Here is a 23,379-nt window from a genome sequence, read left to right as displayed (position 1 = left end):
AGAACATCTAGCTACCTTTCAGCAACTTAGGAAAAAAATCTGTTTATTTTCTTTTAATATGTAGTTACCACTGGAAAAGTGCAAAGCACTGCATTATTAGCTATCATACATTTCCATGATAGATGAACATTTTTATTTTTGGCAACTTTTTACATAATTTATATAGTTGGGGTCTGGTTCCTCCCAAATTCCTTCTCCCGCCTGGTCTCCTGTGGCAGGTCAACAATCAATTTTTGCTCACACCCTTGCTATTTTGACGTAATTAAGAATGCAAAACATCTGGGGCTATTGATGAGTTCATATATTGCAAAGCAATGGGTTTTCTCCTGAGGAGGTTTTTTTTTTTCATTATTTATAAAATATGAATCACTTGCTCTGAAAGGATAGCGCACCAGTTATTTAACTTCAAGATACTGAGTATATAAGAGCACCTTCCACTGTGCCGCCACACTCACGGTTAAAGTAAAAGAGTACAGAGTATCAACTGTCAAAGTCAACTGTGTGGATCTTAGAATGCATTTCAGAACTACTGAATGTAGGCCACAGTTTTTGCTCACTGTTTTTTCTTAAATTTCGTAGGAAGGTGTTTCTGATGTGCATATTGTTTTCACCCCCCGAAATGCTTTCAACACTGCAAATCTACCTGGCACCTGGATGCAGTGACACTTTAACCTAATGCTGATTCACAACATAGAAACACTGTATTATTTTACCTTTACCTCCCTCCCTCTCTCTTATGCATTATTTACATGGAAAATTCAAGGCAAAACATGATTTTACTGCTCTTGTTCTTTTCTCTAAAACCGCTAAAACAAAGCCTTCTGTCAGCTAATCTCACACTCAGAACTTCGAACTCATTGTTTTGTTCCATACGCACAGCTTAATTCAGATGGAATATTATGGAAAATGGTCTTAAGCGATTCATAGTTTTTTATAAGAAAGTAAACTTTGGTATTTTGATAAAGGTGCTCAGTATAAATTAAAAGGGAGGCTTTTTTTTTCTTTTTTTGAAAAAGCTAATGTTGCCACTGAAATCAAGGAACTTGCCTCTGTCCTCTGCCTTGTTCAAATCCAAAATATGATGCAATGCCAGTTAAGGTGTCACATGTTAAGTTCAATACTGTATGCAATTGATATTTAAAATAGGTCATTTTGTGAGTGAATATCTTTGTGTTGTTCCAGTGAATAGCTTAGAGGCAGAGAAGTAAAGTTGACAAGAAGGTGGATTTTGAGTTTTTATTAGAAATAAATATCTAGAAATTAGAATTGTTTAGCATTATGTGCCTACTCCCTACAAACTAAAGTGATTAAAAGAAAAGTTTAAAAATGTCAGCAACGTGAAAGAGGGAGACAGGAACATCTCCTAAGGTCCTTTTCAGCTCTCACGTATCTGCATTTCTCATTAGCACATTTAGCTCAATTTTCTTTCTCTTCTCTTGGTTTCTCCAGCTCTTTCTCCTTCAGAGCTCTGTCACAGGCCATCTGCTCTCTTGTGTTACTCGTATTACAAGTTACAGGTGATTAGCTTCAGGTTATTTTTTACTTTTTTGTAATCACTGTGTGCAACATATAAGCTGTGTATATTTCTTCCTAATTCTACTCTTCCTTACTCCTGTGTGGCGGGCCATTTGACCAATAATGATGCACATGAACAGAGTCAAGCGTTCCATGAAGTAGGTGCTGGAATTTTCAAATATGACCTTATTATTATATGTATATATTTGAGGTGATATTGGGGGTGGATTAGTTGTTTCCTTGAAATTTTGAAGGAAATCAGTAGAAAACTAACATTAATAAATATACGTTCAAAAATCTAATTTTTAAGGTAATAGTTATTAGATTTGAATATGTGTATGTGTTTATATAGCAAGAGTCATAGGATGGCTAGTCTAGAAAGGACCTTAGAAGGCTTTTATTTCAGCCCTATCATTTTATACATGAGGATACTGAGATCCATGGAGGGGTTTGACCTTACTCTATGTAACAGGCAGAGTTAGAAAGAAAGCTGACTCTACAGCCGATTTATTTCTCTTAATCTCTGTCCCATGATAGTCTGGGTTGGAAAAACATAAATTGAAAATGCTCTGACAGAAGCTGGACAACCAGATGATGGGTTCTTGTAGGACTGTAAATGGAATCCCAGCACAGGTTGGAAGGTTAGACTCCTACAGAATCTCCAAGGTGTACATTCCAATTCCAAGATTTTATTCATCTACATTTGGAAATAAATTGTGATTAAGAGGAAGAAAGAGATGAAAAAGTTCCATAAAGGTAGCATGCTGAAATTTCTGAAGCTCTTTATTCAAATAAGAGCAAAGCAAAATCATTAATTTTCCATCTCTACATTTGGCAATATTCCCTACTTAGAAAAATAAACCATTAACCCTTCCTATACTACATTATCTCTTAAAATTTTACATGTTATTAAACAATTGGTAAGGTAAGAGGTAAGAAGTGGACTCCATTTCATTGGCATAATATGGCCGCAAGAATGTAGGTTGCCAAAAATCACTTCCATTCAACTGATGAAGCAAAGGAACAAGAGGTCTGCCTACAAAAGTAGCATCTGGCAGGCATTCAGGGAAATTAGCAACAAAAGAAAAAAAACACTTAATCCCCTGCTATTAAAAAAACAAGATTAAAAGTATTACACTATAAATGAAAACCTCAGTACCACTTATTGGCAACATTAGGAACACTTTCAATTATGTTTAGAATCAAATGTGATTGCCAAACATTTTTAAATACCAAGGTTGAATTACCTGAGAGGGAATTTGAATATCTTTACAGTAACTTGTAGGCATATTATAGATTCTTGAATGTTGAAGTGGGGTAGAATTGATCATTTCCTACCTGATTCCCTAATTTCCCTAGCTACCTCATATACCACTAATTCCTCCAAGTCCAGTTTGCAAGCCAGATCCTACAACCTTTATCCAATGGCATTAATGAATGAAATATTTCAGTTGTGAACCTTGAAGTGACTCTTCAATGAGGGTCAGAATGACCACAGAATCCAGGTGTCCCTGGTTCAATTGTGAAAAGAGATGAAGAAGCAGAAATGTTCATTAGAAGCTCAATAAGAGACTGAATGTGGAATGAAAATAGGAAAGAGCCTTTCTTCTCCAGAAACCAAGATGTCAATAATGTCCTTCCTTCCTTCCTTCAATATGCATTATTTGATCATCTACTATATACCATGTACTGTCTTAGGTACTGAGGATACAAGAGGTTGGCCTATGACCAAAAGGTAATGACAGTGTATAGAGTCTAGACCCAGGGGAAGAAGCAGCAGGATATAAAGAAATGGTAACAAGAATATAAGAGGGATTGTGCATCAGTATGTGAAAAGTTAACTGTTTAATGTGATAGTAGGTCTCACATTACTGTTTATAATTTGTACCAAGAAATGTGACAAATAATAAGTAGTAGGTACTTTGAATTCTGGTATACAAAAGTAAAATGTGTGATGTGAAACTCTCTTCTTTTTATCTTTCCCACAATGAAGAATTTGTTCCTGATGTGAAAGCCATCCTGGCAGCACGGGAGTTAATTTAGACCAATGAATGACAACAGTCCATTCTTCTGCATGCAACTTCAAAAAGTATAATATGAGAACAGTTCAACTTATGGTGTTCATCTTTAGATTTGTTGGCAGGCGTTGTCATTACATACAGAGAGAAACATATCTGTATATACTTGGCCTCTAACCAGACAATTGCTAAAATGTGGTATATATAAAGCACTATGGGAACACAAACCCCATGGCAAACACTCTCCCTAGAGGGCATTTTCAAATCTTCACAGAGAAAGTAACATTTGAACTGGGTGTGGATAAGTGGGATTTCATAAGGCAGAAAAGAAAGCAATGGGCATTCCAGATGGAACCACAGGTACAGAATCAACGTGAAGAAGAAAGGATTACTTGAAAAATGCATTCTCTTTCACACTGTAACTTTGCAGAGGCAACTCCTGTTCCCAGTTTCTTGTAAGGAGAGACTGGCATTTCTTCATATTTTTGTTTAATTTATCAAGTACAAATCTGTACAAATATATCAAGGACCTATCATGTACCAAGTTAATATGTTAGATTGTAAAGAAGACAGAAGAAATGTTGGCCATGCATTTCCCATCAAGAAGCAAGCCATTTAAATGCAAAGAGAAGTTCTGACGTAATGGAAAGATTATAGGCTTTGGAATTAGAGGGAAGTCAGATTGAGTCCCACTTCAGCTACTTCCTGGCGGTATGACCCTGTGTTAGTAATTTCAAAGACAAGACTTAACTTCCTCATCAATACAATAGGCATCCCAAAACTTAACATTTCACGGTTGTTGTGGAGATAAGGGTAAAATGGTATAGAATGTTTGGCACATAGTTGATACTCAAAAACAAACAAAAACAAACCAACACCAAAAACTGCCCCCTATTCTAATCATTCTCAGGAAAGAATTGAATAGTAGCATAAGATGGTACATAATTCTCCAATAAGGATGTTAAATAAGAGAGAAATATTTAAATATATCTACCACACACTTCCAGCTCTACCTTTCAATAACTCTAATTTATTCAGTGTTCTTTCTGTGATGTAGTCTGTCACATATAACAGTGAAAAGTCCTCCAGAAAACCACAAAGGACCAAGGAAACCAAATAGGAAAAATGAAGAGATCAAAATAACATAATAGAGAAGAGTCTGACCCAAGATTTTGAGAAGCTAACAGATGCTAAGAAAATACGAGGTGACAGAAAATTAAGTGGTCTACCAAATTTAAGGAGACCAACAGGGATCTCTTGAAGGAGGCATAATCATTTAGAAAACATGTCGAAACAGCTCAAAAAGCAAAAACTACCTCCTTGATATTTGGAATTTCAATATGAGGACTCAGGTCATTTTTCAATTCAATTCTGAAAAATTCTCAGATGATATCTTGTTTTATCTTTTAGTCATGGTAATTATTACTATTATGTATGTATATCGTACTGTTTGTGTTAAAAAACAAAACTGAGTAAATCTGAAGGTTTAAAAAAAAAAAGATGGCACATAATTTAGAGCCACAATGAATGGCAGCTATATAAAAGCCTGGCTCCGGCAGACTGGGGGCAATCATTGAAGAGTTCACTGAAGGGGCATAATATCGAATGCTTTACATAAATGTTATTTGAAAGGGTATGATAAAAAAAAAAAAAAGAAAGAAAATTCCTTTTAGGAGAATACATATGTTTCAGGGTTCATTTTAGAAGGATAGTCTAAAGTGTCTAGAAATGGCTTCTGTCTTGGGGCTCAGAGAACCAGGGGAAAATAGTTTAGGGTTAGTGGGTAATGAGATACACTGGATAAAACACATCATATTATGAAGAACCTTGAAAACCAGTGTAAAGATCTTGGATATTAATCCAAAAAGTGTAGGGCATTACTGAAGGTTTCTAGACATATACCTATCCTGGAGGCACGATGAGGACCACATAAGAGAGTAGAATGCATAACTGGATCGTCCTTTTCCCAAGACTTCACATCAACTCATAATGGCCACCCCTCACCTCTCCATCTGAAATAGCCTCTCCCTTTCTACAAAATCATACTGTGTAGAAATTACCTTGCTTATTTACTTATTCATTTTAAACTGTTTCCGATTCACACGAGGCTTTAAGCTCCATGAGAAGAGAGACACTGGTACTTTGAGTTACTGCAATATTTCCAGCACTTGGACCTTGGAACAGTATCTGACACAGCAAGCTTGTGTTCCCTCTTTCCTCTCCTCTCTCTCTCTACACACACACACACACACACACACACACACACACACACACACACACACAGGTGCATGGGGTAAAATTTACATATTTGCCTGGAAGGATAAAAATTAGAATCCTGTGCAACAGCACAGTTAGGAGCTGGTGAAGGCTTATGGTAGAATGCTGGCAATGCGTATGGTAAGGAAGGAACAAATAAGACATGTTCATGCTACCTCTGTAGAACTGTTTTGTCAAAAATAATTTTCATGACAAACACTAAATTCATATAATTCAATGAGTATCTAAATTTGCCAAATCATGACCTCTGTCACAAATTCATTTATCTGCACTGAAATAGGCTACCCTCTATCTCTCACAGGAGTTCACAAATGCCAGCTCTCTGGTCACTCATATGTCATGCTTCTGTTAAGATATCTTCCTCTGGATAATCACACTTTTCAAGGCCTGCTGTGAAAATAAATATACACTAGCTAATATTTAATGGCAATCCATTTTTCTACTTGGCATTATAGGGTGGAGTTGTCACATTATCTTTTCTATCAGTTACTGTGTAACTGAATCTTTATTTCCCCTAAAGCAATTAATAAAAATCCTTCTCCTACAAGGACAAAATAACTGCACTTTAGTCTGTTTTAATTGACATAAGACCTTCAGGGGGCAGATAGGAGGTAAAGAGAAAGGGAAAGGAATTCATCAGATATAAATTCAAAGAATGAGGGACCATTCTGTTTCTGGATTATTGTTAAATCCTTGGAATCTTGCAATTTTCCTAGGACATAAATATTAGTTGAGTACATTTTTCCATCGAATAGCTACTATATTAAGAAACTGAAGAATAGAGAAAACAATCACTTGCCCTGGGTGCAGGTAATCTAATCTCTTAACTACACCAAACAGGGAGCCTGAGCTGGAGAGAGGGAAGACAAACTTACGCGTTCTCCTCCCTCTCTTTTGGTGTCAACTCTGCCTACATATCTCCAAATGCACATTACTCACTGTCTGTCCTCACTCTCTTATTCTGGAGCCTAAGATAAACCATGAGGTTTGGGCCAGAATCTCTGAAGAATCATAACTAAATGCATAAGAACATCTGAAGAAGCATAGGGAAGTGTGGGAATACTTCTGACTGTGATGGAAAAACAAGAAAATAAGGCTGCTGAAAGAGAACATTGACAGGTAGCCTGGAGCAATACTCAGGAAAAAAAAAAAAATCTCTTCCAGTTTAAGAAATCAGGATATTTTCTATTTCTCTTCCTCATTTTATAGCAGGCCTGCTAGGATTAGTAATGCATGTATGACACTTGTAAAAAAGCAGTAAGCAACAACACACCGAAAAAGAGGAAGTTCTATGGGTAACATTTTCTGTGTGTAATTAAAATTTACCCTTCCCTAGTGGCACAGTGGTTAAGAATCTGCCTGCCAATGCAGGGGACACAGGTTTGAGTCCTGATCAGGGAAGATGCCACATGCCACGGCGCAACTAAGCCCATGAGCCACAACTACTGAGCCCGCATGCCACAACTACTGAAGCACATGCACCTAGAGTCCATGCTCCGCAACAAGAGAAGCCGCCACAAGGAGAAGCCCGTGCACCACAACGAAGAGTAGCCTCTGCTCGCTGCAGCTAGAGAAGGCCCATGCACGCAACAAAGACCCAAGCAGCCCAAAATAAATAAATAAATAGATAAATTTACTTAAAAAAAAATTTACCCTTAGTTCATTACCACTCAGCGATACTATTTTGAACAGCTGTGCAAATTAAGTGTTGGACCTAGGTAGACACAGAAGCTGACACTCACTTGTGCAGAAGGGAGTGGAGTCAGAAGTGGAAAGAATAAATCCAGCATTTTATTTTTCAGGAAAATGCCTCAGTTTAACACAATAAGTAAGGAGAAGTGATATAGTATACTACAAAAACCTGCAATTTAACCTGCACTTAGGATACTTCTATGGTGTCCCATTGGATGAGAAGCTGGTGTTCATTTATAGTTTATGCATACTGATCAGATACTTATACCAGCTTCTATATGGTTTTTGAAAGGCTCTATATAGAAGAAATTCTGTGGCCTCTTGTGGAATAAATCTTTCATATATTTGCTAAATGAAGAGAGAAGAATTCAAAGGAAAACCTATTTCCTCAAAGAGAAAAACTGTTCTTGACTGTCCTATCACAAATATTTATGTCAGAGAAATCTGGAGCAATAAATGATTCTTCAAAATGCTCGCATTCCAGCTTGCATTCCAGCTGTAAAAAGTGCCTTTATCTGGTAGCTCCTCAGTAACCTGCCCCACACTTAGGATATGTTCCTACTATTATTTTTCCTAACACCATTGGAAGTTAGTCATAAGGCAAGTACATATTTAAATAATGTTGATAAACTTGCAACCTCTCTTACTCACTATGTCATCATTTCCATAAATACTTCTATCATTGCCAATATAAATAGAACTCAATAAAAATATCGGTTTTAAAGTTGTCATATTTTTCACTTTAAATTACACTGTGGCAGCATATTCATGCATGATTCTTTAAAATATTTTCCCTTTGCCTCAACACCAAAGTCATATTCTCTTTGGCTTGACAGATGTTTTAGACAATAAACACTAACCTAAATTCACTACCCATAGGTATTGCCATTCAGATAAATTATATGAACTAAAACATATTGCAGTCCTGGACCTGATGAACTGTGTCTGAAGTCATCTGAGCAATGTAGCAGGGAATAAGTACCAGAAGGAAATTAAAGTAAAAACTAAAAGATATCAAGCTACCAAAGACTGAGATTTCTTAAAGATTGAATCTAGCCATAATGCAAGTACCATGCAAGTGAAACTATCTTACAGTTAAATTTCATTACAAAGTCAGTAATTAAGCCTCCTCATGGGAGGTTCAAAAGTAAAATCTACGACTATTCTCCAGTGAATAGTGCCAGTGAGATTTTGGTTTATGCCAACAAGATTTACCATATTTTTTCAAGTAAATGATGTTTATTGGCCAGCACATTGTTCTGGTATTAGTAAGAGCCTGGTAGCCAATTTGGTAAAAATATCTAGAAAAATAGTTTTTGGACTTCCTCTGCTTTATTGCCTTGCAGGAGTAGGGAAAGCTAACAGGCATTGGAACATTTGGTCTTTGAGGGTGAACCACAAGAGTAAAATATTGTCTGGTTGTAATATGCAACACAGAATTGAATTCCTCAATAGAAATGCTTTTAAAGGTGAAGTAAAGCATTTTTCCTAATTTTAATCCTCTAATGTGTAATATTATAAACCCAGTAGTTCTTACTAACAGTTAACAAAATAAAAAATATAAATCTCATAGCATATGTCTAGCCCTACACAAATGTATTCACGATTTTGATGTAGCATTAATAAAACATTTAATTTAGACTTTGGACAAACTTAAAATATATTTTACAGCTTTAAAATATCACCATCTTGCACATTTTTAATGTCTTCCTTGGTGTTTATGACATTACACTTGGTTAAGAAGAAATAAGACTCTATGGGTGTTTAACTGGAATTCTCTGATAAACAGAATCACACTGTTTTGAGATAAGGGAAGAATAGTTCCTATTTTGCTATTAGCTTGATAAGTAGGAACTATTATCCCAACAGTCTCTTATTGTCATGAACCACTGATTCATATTGGATTTCTAGCTGCCCGATGACAAATTTTCCACTGAACAATGTTGTAAAAAGCAAGCCAAATAACTAAGGTTATTTTACCTGAAGTATGCTAAACAATATACCTTCTTACTTCAGAGGGCTCATTGTCTGCCCAACTTAGAGCCTCTATTTTCATGGCTGGCCTTATCTCCACCTCTAGGAAAGAAAGCCCAAAGCTCCCAAATGCTCCACCCTCCCAGGCCATGGCTGATTGGAAAGAGATGCCCATCTGTTGCTAGTCAGGTTGCATAGATATACTAAAACATCATGTAGAGTTGGGTCTAGAACTGATGCCATGGTTAATTTAGGAAGGACAAGGTAAATTTATGGAGGGAAAGAAAGAAGGTAGTCCATGAAAGAATGGAAAAACCAGACAGAACACAAAGAAGAAACTACACAGTCCCTTAGGTGACTAAGCAAACTTTTTCTTGAAATATTCCAAATAAATGAACTTAAACACCAGATATCATACAGATTAAATACCTTAAACAAGGATTAAATAAATTTAAAACTATATACACACACACATAGAGAGAGAACAAAAAAAATAATTAAAAACATATTAATCAACTAATCAACAAATACATTTTATTCCCTAATCCCAAGCCACTGTATAAACACAGGCACATTCCTTTACAGTAAGCAGCCTTATGAGCCAGAATAAGTTGAGAGGAGGAAAAGAGAGTGAGAGATCTTACTCACCTCATCTCTGTAAAGACAAGGGAAGTGCACATTGGCAATATTATTTTTATTTGTATTTTTACCAAAAATCCCTGAGCCAAAATAATTATAAGGCAAGCAAATCAGCAAAGGATTTAAAGATTTCATTAAACCAGCTGAAAGCTAATGATGAATCACTCTAAAATCTCCAAACGCAATGAAATATGATCATAAACATCCTATTTACTTTCAGCTACAGTCTCTAGTGATATATATGCAAAACAGAATTAAGATGAATAAATAAAAAAACTGCATTGCTAATCTTGTTTTAGGTAGTGATTATCCAAATGAGCTTTTTGTTGTGGTGTTGTTATTTACTGAATTCTACATTTAATTACCCTAGCATGAAAACATTATATAAATATGTGATGACTAATTCCTCAGTTGAATACTACCTTAATAAAAGAAACAACTACCCCTATCCAAAATGTTTAAAGTACCTCAGATGACTTAAGAGGAAATATTCCCATGGTGGGTGCACAACTGAAGATTATTAAGTTTCAGAGTAGCAGGAAAAAGCTACATTTTGTTCAATCACTGTCTTCATCTTATATACTCTTACAAAAGCATAAGCTTCTGATAATAACTTCTTTCCCCAGTGAATGCTGGATTAATATCCACCTACTGTATACTGGGACTCTATGATTATCAATTATCTTCACAAAAGTAGAAATCCAATATCTTTACTTCAATAGTAATACTGCCACCTTTGGACAAAAGGATAAAAAGGCAAATGACAGAGAACTGATGAGGACAAATAAAATGACAAACAGGAGTAATAATTTTTGTTTAGTTTTTGAACCATTTGGGTTGTCTGTATTTTAGTCACTTATTTGAACACTGCTACAAAAAAGAAGCAGGATTATAAAAAACCTAGCAGATCAAAGTCTATCATCCATTTAGAAAATCGTATCCTTTAATATAATTTAAACTCTCTCAGTGTTTTCTATGGTCTGCCTAGTCTATCACTCTCTTTCACTCACTCCCCTCTGCCTTTTGTGGAGAGTTCTTATTTCATTCCAAGAAAACTTGGGACTTTTCCCTAATCAGTCTAACCCCTAAATTTTACTTTGATGCATTCTTCTATTACATATTTTAGTGATGGATGTCTTATATTTGCAGATTCCCATCCACACACACTCAAGCGGAAGGCCTCCAGAAGCACCCACAAAACAGAATCCTTCCATCCATCCATTCGCCAAAGTTGTAAAGAGAAAAAATATATATCAGAACAGCAGACATAACAAATCATCCTAAAAAATATTTTATACCTTTCCTACTCATATCGTGTTTCTGGGATCCATAGCATAGATATCACCTGGGAGCCTGTTAGAAAAGCAGCATCTCCAGCTCCTAGACCTGCTCATCATCATAATCTGCATTTCAACAGGATCCTTTGGTGATTCGTTTGCATATTACAGTTCAAGGTGAATTGCTCTTTACCATTTAAGGAACTCAGAACTTCCAAATACTTGGCAGGTAATCAACTAGAAGAAAAACAATTTAAAATAGTCTCCACTCTCCTATTCCTTAAACCCCCCCCACTACCCTTCAAGAAAACAAAAATAAACAAACAACATGATCAAACTTCTTACTCTGATGGGGGTGGGGAGGCAGGGAGATTCTGACCTACACTAAGTTTATGTTACATCTCAGGGGAAACACTGAGTCAGCTACGGGAGGTTAGTTTGTTTATCTGTGGATCAATACAAGCTGGGGCAAGCTCTCCTAAGTGGAAGACACACAGTAAATGACTTTATTTTTAATTGCTGTCTCACTAGACTGCATTGTACTAGCTTCTTTTCTTCCTAAGATAGTCTGAGCATTCTGTTCTTTCCAGTCGTTAGCAGAGCAGTACCCCTCATTCTTCTGCGAATAATAGCTATGTGCTCAATGTCTCTTCTCTGACTTCCAATGACATTTATTCTGAGAATGTAACTAGAAAGAACTTATACTGTCTAACTGCCTGCCAGAAAGATAAAGGGATATATATATATATTTTTTTTTTTTGGATATTTTATATGTATGTACATGGTGTGACATTTAAGGCAAAGTGTTAAAGTTTGATCAATTAAATTCACGAATGATAAATTTCTAAAGGGAAAGGAGTCTAGCTCTACTCTTAGACAATAGGTTCATAAAGCCGAAGGCTATGGGGTTATTTTGTTATTGCTGTAATTCCATGCAGTCCTAGCACGTGGCATGTGCTCAGCTGATAAGTTTTAGAATTGAATTGAGTTGAATTACAACCAATTCCTTAGTCTAATCAGACAGTAAGTCTTCATGCTCAGACTAATACTCTGGGATTATAAAGGGAAAAAAAAAAATATATATATATATATATATATATATATATATATATATAAATAACAGTAGAAAGAGCCTAGGAAATGGGAGCCTTGAGTACTAGTCATTACTCCTGGGCAAAAATAATAGTCAAGACATTTCCTGAATGGGTAAAGTGTAACTATTAGAAATTGTCAAAAATATCATGATATCTGCTGTATAAAGTATGAAATAAGTCACTAGTCTATTTCTTTTGATATATTATAAAGAGTTTAAAATATTATCAATTTAAAAAATAAAGACTATGAATGACAGGCCAATACCTGCTCACACAATTCATAGCCCTCTCTAGAATCTCAGTGGAGACAGTTGCTCTTCAAAACCTGTCCTCCCCTTCATCCACATTAGAAAGTCATAACTGAGCATTTGGCTCTCAAGCTGGAGACTACATTTCTTTGCTTTACTGGCAGCCGAGTACAGCCTTGTAGCGAGGCGCTACTGAGGGAATGTGAGTGGTTGGTATGCCACTTTCTGTCTGGGCCATAAGACATTACACGCGTGCTTCTTCATACTCACCTCTCTTTCTCATAATCCAGACACAAAGGTGCCTACAATTCAGTTTAAGGCCTAGGGATGATGATAAAGTACTAGGAGTGACAGAGAAAGGAAATAATCCAGAACCCTGATGACTGTGTAGAGCCAAGTTTCTTGCCCCCAAGATAAATGTGTGGACCACTCACTCACTTTGGGGAAGTCAGAGAAAAGAGAGAGGACAAAGACAGAGAGAGAATCGATTCCCCATACGTTACTCTATTTCAGGTTAACTTTGTCACAGCAACTAGACGTTTACCAAAATTAATACAATCCCCCACTCTCTACCATTTACAATAAATCTATAATTCCATATAAATATGTGGATAACTGGGACACATTAATTTATGTCTCTTTGTTCTATTGTTTGTAAAGTCAAGAGGTGAACTTAAAAGGAGGAAGAGCCTAAGGTCAACGGAGTAAACCAAGATACCAGTTTTAAAAAGTCAGCCCTAGGCTTAGCAGTATAAGACTCCTGAAAGCGTCAATATAAAGCCAAAAGAAAATTAAAAATGATTGAATGCAAAGCCTTCATTAAACCACTGAAGAAACTGAGGCTAGGACATGTTAAATATTTGGCTTAAGATCTCATAGCAAATAGTCTGGCTTTGAATCTTGTTCTCTAATGCCTCGCTAGGTATTTTCTATCTTTTTAATATTAACCAATTAATATACGCACTAGTCAAATTGTAAGACTTCTAATGAAAAACAGCAATCCACTGCCCCGTCCTACTCCTTCCATCCTTGGGTTCCACTCTTCACAGGTACCTCTCTAAACTCTGTAAATGGTTTGGCCTCTGTGTTTCTAAACATTATGCATGCATGCCTATTTCTTGATTTTTGAATTTACATCTATATGGATCCTCCTACGATAGATTAGGGTTTAGATCACTGATCCATACATACAAACAGCTGCCCTCCTCCATTTCCATATTCAATGTTACTTTATTATAACTACGGGAAAAAAAATCATGGATGAGCCATGTAGTATTCCTATAAATTTCCTCTCTTCCCCAGAGTTAACTGGCATATATTATGTTTGTTTAGTTTTCTATGTAACTATAACTATTCATTCACAAATTCTCTACCATAAGTTTTAAATTTCCATTCAACATATTCAGACAAATCAGATAATCTCTTGTTTTTTTTTTCATTCCCTTTTTCTTGGACATAGCACCTTGGAGCACTCCATTATCCTACCCTTATCTGTACTGAATTCCCCTAGACCTGACACTCAGGCATTGATTTCAGATTCTTGCCATTATCATCCTGGAAACGGTCCTTTTTTTTTTTTTTTTTAAATCTGTGTCAAGTCCTCTGTGTACTGGTTTCTATGTCTTCCTCTTTTTTTTAGTTTATTCTGTGGTTTTGGTGAAACACTCTCTACAATATATATTTGAGACAGAGAGAAAAGGAAGTAAATCTTTTTAGGGTTTTCCATATGTAAAAAAAATATTTATTCTACCTTCTTACTTGATTGATAGATTGGATAGCTATTTAAATTTTAGAATATCATTTTCTAGTATTTTGAAAGCACTAACCTATCCTATTAGCTTCAAGTATTGTTTTCAGAACACTAATGCTCTTATTTTACTGAAATATAGTTCACAACATTCACCCCTTTAAAATGTTCAATTCAATGGTATTTATTATATTCAAAAGGTTGTGCAACTATCACTACTATCTATCTAATTTCAGATCATTATCATCACTCCCAAGAGAGATTCTGATTTCAGGTGAATATGCTGGCCCTTGGTCATGCCTGATCCTGGAAGACAGAGAATCTACAGTAAGTTGTCTCCAGAGAACACCTCCAGTCTATAATAGGATATAAGAAAGGTGTTTACAGGCTATGTAAAGTGGAAGATCATGATCCTGCTTCTGAAAATATACTTCTTACAAAACAAAAACAAAAACCTCTCAGCTAATCTTGAATACCCATTTGTACCACCCCTACCTTTTAGCAGTGTCTGGTACATCTATTTGCTGCACTTTTAGGATGTTCTGTAGCATAAATCAGCCTATTCCTGGGCACACCTTCCAGGATTCACAACTTAGATTCATTCTTTCTAGACAACAGAGTCAGTTACCAAAGAATCCATCTGTTTTGCCACTTCCAAGTTATTTTTGCTATTGTCCCTTCTTGAGTAGTTTTCTTTCTTAGTAATTAAAAAAAAAATGTACTGGAACAAACAGAGTGGAAAAATGATTCTGTAAGGTGATCAGGAAAATAACTAAATAGTATACAAAAATCCTTAAAACAACTGAATCAGTCAATTGTTAAGGGTAAAAAACTTCTCTCAAATTAATGTACGAACAAGTTAGATGCCAAAGAAAATGTAGGACTTCTAACTGCTCCAACTGAAATACTCATTAGGGATTAGTTATAATATCCCATAGACTTGGTAATTGACAATTCTGATAACAGAACATTATCACTTTGATACCCCAAATCATTTGCTGCTGAGATAACCTTGAATCCATCTGACCCATAAAATCTTCAAAAGATAGGTTTAGTCTCAAAAGTTCCTAAAGTTACATCCTGTAACTTTCTTTATATGGCAGAATCTGATATTTACATTAAAACCAATCTGATAACATAACATATGACAAGCACGTTATGCACAAATGGGTGCTTAATGAATGTATTTTATGATGATGAAAAGAAGTTAAGTGATGCACTAAATCTATTGAAATGTTTTCATGTTTCATTGTTTATATGAAAATAGGAAGATATCTGCAATTAGCCTATCTCATTAAATAAGACAAGATCCATATACTGATGATTTTTACGTACAGATTGAAAATGGGGAGGACATGTATTCCTTAATCATAGAAGGTCTCAAGGTTTACAAATGCATAAAGTACTAGAAGTGAAGGATCTATGAATCATTAAATGTATGGAATATTCCCATGATATCTGACTTCGAGCCTCCAAATTTGCTGTCAAACACTGGGAAGCATCTGATACAATGTAGAAGTTATATCCTGTTATGCATGAAACATTTCTTTTCCAAGATGTCTGAGATAAGTTTTGGGACCGGAGGGTAGTCTACACCAGTGGTCCCCAACATTTTTGGCACCAGGGACCAGTTTCACGGAAGACAATTTTTCCAGGGACGGGGGTGGGGGTGTGTGTGTGGTTCAGGCAGTGATGTGAGCGATGGGGAGCGATGGGGAGTGGGAGATGAAGCTTCACTCGCTCACCCGCTGCTCACCTCCTGCCATGAGGCCCAGTTCCCGACAGGCCATGAACCAGAACTGGTCCATGGGCCCAGCTGCTCTGTGGCATGTGGGATCTTCCCGGACCGGGGCACAAACCCGTGTCCCCTGCATCGGCAGGCGGACTCTCAACCACTGCGCCACCAGGGAAGCCCAAGAGTGCAAATTTTTAAAGGCTTGATTTATAGAAAATATTTAAGTAAAACATGCAATATAACATGGAAGTTAAGGACATTGAGTCTAGGGAGAGAATTTTGAATTCATAGAGTTTGGGTGATTACTGGACTACTCTAAGCTTCGGGTCATTCACTCAACAAATATTGATTAAATTCCAACGTTCCAGGCACAGTTCTGGACATTGACTAGTAGTATGTAAGCAGAAAATAATACCCTTTAACGTCTTAATACATACATACTGTAAGAATAAAGGCAGAAAAGGAAGAATTATTAAGAGGCTACTTAAATGCCTCAGATGAGAAATGATGGTGTCTTAGATCAAGACTGCAATGACAGAACTGGTTTGTTCTATTTTCTCTGTTTGATATTGGATATATTCTTGAGATTGAACTGGCATGTTTTTCTGATCGACTGGATATGGAGTATACTTGAGATAGAGAAAAATCAACAATGACTCAAAGATTTTGTCCTGAGCCCCTAAAAGGATAGAATTCCTATCAACTAATACGGACAAGTTCTGTGAAGACAATGTTTCAATGGGAGGGGAGGAAATTAGGAACTCGATTTTGGATATGTGTAGATTGATATACCTATTAGGTATCCAAATAAACACTTGACTATATGTATTTGGAATTTAGGGGAGAGATCCTGGCTAGAAATACAAAGTTGGGATCAGAGAGCAGATGACATTTGAGAATGCAAAATGAGACAATATCATCAAAGGAGTAAGTATAGTGAGAGAAGAGAAAATGTACATGGACTGAAACCTGGGATACTCAAGATTTTAGGGGATATAAAAGGAGACCAGGGAAGTAAATTGAGAAGGACTGGCCAATGAGGTAGGAAGATAACCAAGGTAATGTGTATCCTGTAATGAAGAAAGATGGAGTGACTTGACTGATAGTTCAAGATCCTCAGATTTAGCAACAGTGACCTTGACAAGAGTACTTTGGTTGAGTGGTAAGGTCAACACCTGATTTTAGTGGGTTCAAGAGAAAAATCAGAGGCAGTAAGTACAGATCATTATTTCTTAGAAATTTGTTGTTAAGGGAAGGAAAAATATGTTAGTAGCTAACAGGACAATTGGCGTCATGAGAGACAGTTTTTTTTTTTTTTTTTTTCTTTTTTGTGGTAGAAGGTATAGCATGTTGCAAGTCAGAATGATACAGTAGAATGGGAGAAACTGATGATGCAAGGTCAAGAGAGTGGAACCACTGAAAGAACAACCTTGAGTAAGTGAAAGGGGTGGGTTTCAGTGACACAAGTAGAGAAGGTGGTCTTAGCTCTTAACATGTGGATTTTATCCAGTGAAACAGGAGAGAAGGCAGAGTATAGAGCACTGCTTCTCACTGATGGGTTTGGGAACTGATGGAGTGTTTCTTGTGATTGCCTCTATTTTCTCATTAAAATTGCAATTAATGCCATCTTTTGAAAAAAGGAGGCACTGTTTGAGGAGAGAGAGGAGAGGACTAGGAAGTACTCATCTCAGACAGTGTAAGAATGAATGGATTCACTTGAGACTGAAGAATATAAATCTACCCTAAAATTAGTTTAAACAGCTCTGTTTTCTTCTAGCCATATTCAGCTGCTGAGTTGCAGACACAGAACAGAACGAAAACTTGCTTTAATCAAGTTTCCTTTTTTTTTTTCAAATTAAGCAAACAAATGGAGGCAGGTAAGAGAAGCAATTATAATTACGGAATATTAAATTTAAGCTGGATAAGAAGAAAAATAAAGACACAACGTATGAGAGGTATAGGAAATGTTGATATGATCAGTGGCTTGACGGTCAATCAGGGATTAAAATATTGTTGAAGTTAGAAAACAGTGGGTAGAGAAGGAGAAGAGTGGGTAGTCAGAGAGAGGAACAAATGAAACTAAGATCATGGAAAGGTTACATTTATTGGTGATATGGTGTGACCATGAGTAGTGAGTGGCTACAATGTGATGGAGGGCAAAGTCATTGGTGGAAAGAAGGTCAAGGAGCTGAGAGACCAGGTTATTGGAAGGATAGTCCACACATTTATGAAATCACTAAGAACCATGATAGGAATAGTGTTAAAGAATGACAGTGAGTCAGGACTTAAATCTTCAAGAAACTAGAAGGAATGATCAGGGTGGTAATGATGAATGAAAAGAGAGTCAATGGTTGGTAGAGCCTAGTGGCTTAAAAGTCAAAGCCCATTGTTTTTAGGGAAAACAGAGGGGAAATGGTCTGAAAACATCAATAAGGAGCAAGGAAATGTCTACACCTCATCTAAGTCCAGTGGTCTGAGGAGTATGAGAATGAAACAGTCACATCTTGAGGAGGATGCATGGGAGCCTGTGTTTTCAAGGGAGAGGCAGGTTGCAAATAAACCCCAAAAATCATAGTGATCAAAGAAAATGTTTCGGGAAGGAGAAGTTATTCAACATTTTTCTGGTGACTGTGAAGAAAAAGGAGCAGGGTTTCAAGAGCTGAGAGGTAAGAAGGGGAATCAGATAGGGATATGTGCAGAGATGTGTGGGGATTAGAATTCCAGAAACGGCAGTGTCTAGGAACACCGAGTTTCTTGTGGTAATTGATAAAGAATTTCTCATCTCTGAAGTGGAAGCATTAATACTCCCTATGTCACAAGGTTGTTACGAGGATAAATATGATAAAGATGTGAAGCACTTAGTCCAGCACCTGGCACAAATTTAGGGCACATAAACATTAACTATCATCATCACCATCCTTATCAATCAGTCTGACAAGGGTACTGAGTCCATTAGGTATAAGCCACATGATTTTCTAGAAGACAAAAATTTCCTCCTAGAACTGAATCTTTGACATTATTATATAAACACATGAGGAAATATGATAGTTTAAAAAGAAAAAAACTCATTTAGCAAACAACTTTTTTTTCAGAACAATGACAGTTATTTTCTTTCTTACTTTAGAACCTAGGTTTATTGACTTGGTTTCACTAATTCTATGGTACTTGACATGTTGATGCTTCTGATGAAAAGATGAACAGAATCAAGATGACATTTTACATGTCAGCAGTGAGAAATACAAGAGAGACTTCAGATCCACTGCATTTTTCTAAATCAACATAGGTTCCTAATTTCTTTTCAGCCGAAGTAACTCTTGCCGTTCCAAGTTGGTAGGTAGCATTTCCATGTGGAAATGTCTTCTGAGCTAAAATCTGTTTTCTTTCACAACACTGGAGAAATATTCCCATTGTTTGAGATGGTCTACCAGGAAGTTTTTAAAGTTTAAATTTACATTTTCAATCTCTTTTCCCAGAGAGTCCTATTTATTCCCCTTCCATCCTTCCCTTTGCTGCCCTCTCTAGAGACTGTCCTTTTGCAAAGAACCCTGCAATCTATTACAAGTCTGTTCTGTGTTAATTAAAATGACATCCAACTTATTTGGGGGTCTGGCTCCCACAGATGTATTGCTCTAGTCTACTTGTAATTAATTCTCCACTCAGCACTAGCAGTAGCCATATCATTTGGCCATGAAGGTACTTGAAAGATTAATGACACTGGATAATATAAATGGAATTGTAATTTGGGAGGACAAGCTAAACATTCCCACCAAGCAGACACTGCCAAAAGTAGCAGACTGTAGCTCATCTCTTATTGAGCCATGACAGTAAACATTCATCAAGTGAAGGAAAATAACAATGGGGTGATGTTACAGTGGATATACAGTTATTTTGCAGTGAGTTCTAATGCATGAAGTATACCCTTAACCTGCTTGATGAGACAGAAAATCACACATAAAAGCAGATGGACAGCTAATAAGCTGTGCTGTAAGGTTGAGCAATATGGCCTGATTGGCTAGAGATGTTACAACCCCATTGAACCTCTCTCAGAAACAGGCAGTAAATCTGAATCCTAATTACAGTGGCCCAGCTCATTTCCTAATCAGACTGCCAGATAAGAAAGGATCTCATTTGGAAGCATGAGCTCTCAAATGGAGCTAACAACCATGTGAGAAACCGGAGTCTTTTGTTCCGGCCATAGTAATCTCAGTTTTTGCCAACGGCAAGACCTAGAGACTTCTAAGCCAACAGCAATGCCAAGCTGCTCAGGATGGTGAGGGCAAGCTGGGTAAGCCTTAAGGTGGTGCTTTTCACTGGAAACTGGATGATCTCAGGAGAGTGGATATTGACTAGGAACTTATAAAGACTGACACCAAGAAACAATTTAGGTAAGAGCCTAACCATGATCCAAACTTGTATACAATTTTCAAGATTACTCTGATTTTAAAGGTTCTGTCTCCTTATCTCTAATTGCTTCTGTCCTATAATGTGATCTGATTTAGGGTTGCAAAACTATGGTCTCAAAACTAAGGGAGACTAGAGACATGCAAATACTGTTTACGGTAATTTCATGTCAGCCATCCTTACTTAGAGTTACTCTGCAGGTCACATCTAGGTTCCCCTTGGCCACATACTAATTATATCCCTCATTGTGTAATCTCTCCAGTTGTTAACAGATCTCTTTCACCCTTGGTTGTAAAATCCTTCCAGGCAGAATCTATGTTAATCATTTTTTCCCAAATAATTTGCTTAATTAATCAAATAAACTGTGTTAGACTTCGGAGGAGCAAGTTATATAAGAATAGAAAAAAAAAGGGTCCCAGATTTTAGAAAGCTACATACCTAATGGAAGAGCCAGAAGTAGGCATACATAAAATGAACATATACATAATATGTATTTATTTTTATAATTAAATAAAATTTTATATGTTTACTGTAAGAGACCTGAAAATACAGACTACCAAAGAATTAAATTAAAATTATTTGTAATTCCACAATTCTGATTTAAACACTGTCAAATTAAATGTTCACATATAACTTTTTACATTTTCTGTAAATATATGAGACATTTATATTTTAACAAAGGATGTGATATTTGAATATATGTTTTCTTATCTAGTAACAGGTTGGTCCATAATGCTTCTAATTTCCCTCTATAATATAAACTCAAAAGTTTTGTCTCTCTCTTTCCATAGTGTATTTCCAGCAATTATAACAGTGCCATGTATATAGTAGCCACTTAACCAGATGAAAATAATTATTCTCCTACAGTTCTACAGTTAGTTTTTCTGTACTCACACTGTACAGTTGCCTAAGAAAAGTCAGGGGCAGATTTTTGAGAGCAATGAATGCCTAGAAGAAAGGACTGGATTCTATAAGGTGGAGAGTACTTTTTTTTTTTTTTAATGGAAATGCTTCGATTAGCTCTCTGCTTTATATTATTGCCAATAAAGATATCCCACCAGCTAGTATTTTTCACCTTTTATTTCCAATTAATCTATGGGAATAAGAATATTGGTAACATTTTCAAAGATGTTTGTCAGAGTGGTGATAATTTCAGTAATGAGCACAATTTTGTCTCTAATATAGAAGAAACTAATGACAATTATAAAATCATACTGAGTATCATGGAATGTTACCCAGCAGCCAACATATCTGGAGTAACAAAAAGGAATAACTAGAAGTTAAGATGTTTAGAGATAACGTTTAAAGTCTATTCATAGAGTCCCAAAATCCAAAGCGTATCTGTACAGCAAAGGGTGATGTTCTGGGACAGAGCTTACAGCTTCTTTTCTATCTGTTGCCAACTCTTTGGGCTCTAATGCCCCCCATACTAGGGAACATGAACCCTCCAAACCAGAAAGCTGCAGGAGGGAAATAAGTACTTTAGAACACTGCCTCCTTGTTCTCATGCCCTGGGAGTCAGCGATGTCCTCTAAGCCTGCAGATTTGGGCAACCTTCCCTTAGAATCATAATATGTCAGAGTTGGAAAGAGCCTTAAAAACCAAGACTCTGGGAAAAATTAAAACCAGTCATAAATATCACCAGTTAATCCAAGATCTGAATTGGTCAGTTAGAAAATATACTGAAAAAGTTCAGTGCATTTAGTGCTTACATGGGGTATATAGGCCATGTTACCAACAATTTATCCCTTGGTAGCACAATATAAATGCTCTATTTCACTTACCTTCTAAATCAGTTGAGGGGATCACAAACAGCATTTTTTAAAAACTGGAATAGATTAAAATAAAAAAAAAGAGTGCATCATAAGTAGAAATAATATTTTTTCAGATGCTTATTCATCTATATACAGGCAGGTATGATTGTGTGTTTTAAATTGTTTTTAATGTAATATATATTTTTATTTATTCTGAGTCATGGTAAACAATGTTTGAAAACCACTATTGTCTCATGAAAAAACTATAATTGAGGGTCATAACTGTGAACAAGGTGTAGAAATTAAACAGTTTTAAATATGATAAGAAGATTTCCAATGCCTATAACAGCACTATGTTCATTTGAAATAAGAAAAGCATATTGTCAAATCATTCCATGTAAAGTCACGGTTATTTCATTTCTCTTCATTTACAAGGGGTTGAGTGACTTTCCCAAAGTAACACAGCTCGATGCTAGGCATGACACAACTCGGGTGTTCTGATATCCTATCTGTTGTTTTCCTACTAGTCCATATAATGACGTTTCCCCTATAATGGTCATGTCAAAAGTATAAATATTCTGTAAACAGACAATAAAAGGGAACTTCACCTAATATATAATAAAATTTTTCTCCAGATGATAAATGTAACCTGTGTGAATGTGACCAGTATAATCAACATCAATAAAATAGTAAAAAAATCTCATGATTCTCCTTTAAATATTTAGAGTATTTTTGTAAAATAATTTCTGTTCTCCATTTTTCTTCAAGGAATTACAAAGGGAGTTTCGAACTCATGCCTTCTCTCATCCCAATATATCATGGTGACTTATTTATCTCTAAAACATAGGCATTAAAGAATATCCATATTGAAACTGCCACCTAGTTTGGAGAACAGGCCTCTTGTGTTAAATCCTCTTGTTCCTCTTACTTTCTTTTGTCCTCTATCCCTGTTAGTCTCCCAGCCTTCCCTATCTCTGACACTAAGTTGTAAGGTAGATACCCGAGGAA

This window comes from Orcinus orca, chromosome 6, assembly GCF_937001465.1.
Source record: "Orcinus orca chromosome 6, mOrcOrc1.1, whole genome shotgun sequence".
NCBI classification, from domain to species: domain Eukaryota; kingdom Metazoa; phylum Chordata; class Mammalia; order Artiodactyla; family Delphinidae; genus Orcinus; species Orcinus orca.
This window is presented reverse-complemented; position numbering follows the sequence as displayed.